We start from the raw sequence: 4,187 nt of genomic DNA, 5'->3' as shown, positions 1-4,187 counted from the left end.
GTACGCATCTGCAGATGTTTTTTAGAAATTATTTTCTAAACACGAAAAGACTTAACAAACATTCAGCAGTCTTATAAAACTCTTGCATCGGTTGTGTTAGCAATAATTTCACGGTACTTGCAGCACAATAAAGTCATATAAATGCCAGATATTAGAGGTATCATGAGAGATTAACATATAAAGGATAGAGGCAGGGGAGCAGATAAGGATGGTAGTATTGGTAGATGCTTTTTCTTTTCTTTTTTTTTAAAAAAAGATTTAAAAGTTTTTTTTACGTCATATAGTCAGGTGAACGCGATAGTTGTTTAATAAGAAAGGTACAAAACATACTAGAGCCCTCACCAACCACCTACTCCCTCTAACCTACAACCCTGCAGACTCCCCCCCCCCTTCCCCTTCTCACACCACCCTCTCCTCCCCTGTCGCCCAGCACCGCATGGGTCCAGGTGAGAAGTATTACTGAGGGAAAACTAACCAGAGGAAGACCAGCAAGAGCCAGCTCTCAAGTATATGATTTTGTCAGAGCTCTGTGGCGCCTCTGGTCTCTGATACGTTAAAAATGGTTCAGAGCGTTTGGGCAGTGTTTTGAGTTAGAGTTTGTGTGCATGTGCGTTAACTGACATTATGAGGGACGACAGATTGGGTGAGACAGAGAGGGCGAGACGGAGAGAGAGTGAGTGTGTGTGTGTGTGTGTGTGTGAGAGAGAGAGAGAGAGAGAGAGAGAGAGAGAGAGAGAGAGCGAGAGAGAGAGAGAGAGAGAGAGGAGGTGGAGATAGAGACATAGAGAGGTGAGTGAGGAGGGGGACATAGAGAAGGGGCAGCAGAGGGAGTCTCATCATTGTACACAAAGTGATAACTATGGTGGCTGGCGTTTCATAGGTACTTTCTCGCGATATTTTCCCTTATTTAGAGGAGACCATCGTCTGTGTGGGAAAGAGAACACCGACACGGATGAGACATAGATCTACAGCCAGACGGGGACTCAACCTCTATGGTAACTGTCCATTAAACTCCCTCATGACATATTATTTACTTACACTACTTTATATATTTTCTGGCATTGCTAGATTATGTTGAGGGGAGGTGAAGTTTTCGGCGAATAGCTAGATTGCAGGCTGTGATTCTGGATGTTATTCTGGTGGAGGACGTCTTTGGCGTCATCAAGCCAAGTTTTTTGTTGTATACCCAACTTTTTCTCGCCTGACTCTCTTGTGTTGCATGCCCATGAAATGGGTGGGTTTTTTATAGGAGGCAAGGGGATGGAGGGAGCATTCTCTTCAAGTGACCCCGAACTGATGTGTAGCTTAAAATAAAGATAGTTTATAGCTTTCCTCCATACGGCATCCCATCCCAATCCCAGCATTAACTACGGATCGCCCACATCGTAGTCAACGAGAGTACACCGTCCTTGGTGAGTTGGAAACGAAGTACCGTGCGGGTATCTCACGTTCCGACGAAAGTAGTCAACAATTCACTGAGAAAACAATAAGTGTAATCAAGATAATAGACAATAATTTACAAAAACTCTTTATCTCTGTCGCGACTTGAGTGCTTTACGGTAGGTCTGGTAATGAGTTGCAATAATCTAGTATCTACCTTAGAATTACAAAGCTTTATCTGCTCAGTATCTAGTTTTGAGAAATTTGAAGTAAAAATGTTTGAGTTCCACAACATGTCAAGATTTTTTTGAATGAGACTCTTTTGAAGATCTTGATAACGACTCTTACGATGTTGATAGAGCAGATAGATCATTTGGTTACTAATCTCTTGATCTTAATAACTCAAAACGGCCAGTTATGTCAGATAGAACTTTGTAATTCTGAGGTAGCGAATTGTAGAACCCTGAGAAACCCGATCTGGAAAGCGGATTCACTTTAAGGCAATTAGTGTTAATCAGCTGAGAGTAATGCTGCTTCTGCACAGCTCACATTGTTGGCCGGAGGAAACAAATAGGTGGGTGATAATATAAACCGAAACTATAATTATGCTACTGACTGAATAGATGAGTCTGTCGTTGGGCAGAGTTATTGAACAAGATAAATGTACATTTTACATGCTTGATTATTTTCAAACAAAGTATTATTCTCACTCTGTTTCACTGAGCTTTGCTTCTTTCTAAAATACGCAACGTTCGGAAGCTATTCATACCTGGTAACAAACAGTGAAAGTGAAATGTGTATACAAAATATCTGTTCTCACTTTTATATCCACTCTCATTCACATTCCATTAAAAATCACGTTCATATCCACTCTCTTTCACATCCCATTAAAAATAATAATAAAACAGGCTATTGACATTTTTTGCAAGTTCTTGGGTCACAATAATTCTATCAACAAGCAAAAATCCCACAATAACCGCGTAATTTCTTTTTTCTCCTAATTATAACCTCATCCCCGAGAAATGTGTACCTAACAGGGCTCGATCTCTCCCCTTTCTCTCTTCCTCTTTCCACCTCTCTCTCTCTCTCTCTCTCTCTCTCTCTCTCTCTCTCTCTCTCTCTCTCTCTCTCTCTCTCTCTCTCTCTCTCTCTTTTACTTTAAAACTTTAAAGTCCCCTCTCCCTGACCATTCACCAGCCTCCTCTTTCTTACTCTCTCTTTCTCGTTAGCACCCTCTCTCTCTCTCTCTGTCTTCTTGGTATAACCGACCCTCTCCCTCTGTTTGTCGGTCTCTCTCTTTCTCCCTCACTCACTCACTCCCTCTCTCTCTCTCTATCTCTCTCCCTCCCTCCCTCTCTCTCTCTCTCTCTCTCTCTCTCTCTCTCTCTCTCTCTCTCTCTCTCACACACACACACACACACACACACACACACACACACACACACACACACATTCTCACATTCACCACCATCCCACTGCCCCCATGGCCGTTCCACTTTCCTTTCACTACCCATCTTTCTTTCTCTCTCTTTCTCTCTCTCTCTCTTTTCCTCTCTTTCTCTCTTTCTCTCTCTCTCTCCATCTCTCTCTCTTAGTCTCTCTCTCTCTTTCTTTCCTATCTTTCTCTTTCTCTCTCTCTCCATCTCGGTCTCTGTATGTATTAAAAATAAATTGTTATTCAAGGGCAACTTAAAATTTCAGGGAACATTGCAATAAACTGCTGTTGCAGTTGATGAAACCGCAGGCTAGAAGTGCGATATGAATAAGAAACATCTCTCACCCGCTAACTACAATTTTTAATACCTACGTTCTACAACGTTTGACTCGAATTGGTTCTGGTGGAGTAATGACCCTGGCAAACTTTTAATATTCCAGATTGCCCTCTAGTTTGCTTCATGAATCTTGACCTGGAAGTCCATTATTGCATCTTGCATTCTGCCAGTAATAATGAGTGACCCTGCGACACGCCATAGCCTTTTTATTGGCTGTTGATAAGGATTTCATAAAACTGGAAACGATTATGACTTAGAAAATCAATTATGCTTGATTGTGAAATGACCAAATTGTGCCTAAAAGGCATGAAGGAAATTCTGACTGCCCTCAACTATATCATTACCAAACAGAATAGAAGAATTTTTCTGCAATGTGCTTGAGCATAAAAATGTATTAGTGTTTGCCGTTGTAAACAAACTTACCCCACGAGATCAATTAGAAGTATGTTATTCATTTTGCAGATTTACTTAACACGGAAAGTTATCTCAACTAACATTATACCTGGCTATGGTGAGAAATAACTGGTGCAAATCCAGGAACGGGACGTTTGAACTTTATTTCTTTTTAGAGTCTACAAGGATCTCTTTCTTCATGGACCCTTATTACAAAAATTGGAGATGAATGTAAAGCGTTGAGGTATCACGTATTAAATAAGCTAGCCGTGTTGATAAAAGATGTAGAAGTCAAATACATGTAGTAAGATATCATACCCAAACAGGTACTGGAGAGCCTTTTGTTTTCCCCACCCTGTGATAAAGGTTGGGCAGAACCATGTGGTGTAGTCTGCTCCTTCATTTTTCTGTGAAAGTAAATTATATTCCTCAACCACTACTACCATCCCCTAACACAAACACACACACATACACACACTCACACACACACACATACACACACTCACTCAAACACACACACATACACACACTCACTCAAACACACACACACACACACACACACACACACACACGGGTAATACGCACGCACGCACTCACGTCTAAGAAAGTATCCCTCTGTGCTGGGTAAAGCTTTGACAACAT

The 4,187-nt window shown here is 41.3% G+C and overlaps 1 protein-coding gene across 1 annotated transcript in view; it reads left to right on the top strand.

Moving 5' to 3' along the window:
• Positions 1–4,187, top strand: part of LOC101858557 (pinopsin-like) — a 77,552-nt gene that overhangs the window by 43,349 nt on the left and 30,016 nt on the right. The window lies entirely within an intron of this gene.

This window comes from Aplysia californica, unplaced genomic scaffold (genome assembly GCF_000002075.1).
Source record: "Aplysia californica isolate F4 #8 unplaced genomic scaffold, AplCal3.0 scaffold00240, whole genome shotgun sequence".
In the NCBI taxonomy this organism is placed as follows: domain Eukaryota; kingdom Metazoa; phylum Mollusca; class Gastropoda; order Aplysiida; family Aplysiidae; genus Aplysia; species Aplysia californica.
The sequence above is the reverse complement of the archived record's forward strand: the minus strand, read 5'-3'. Positions and strand labels throughout refer to the sequence as shown.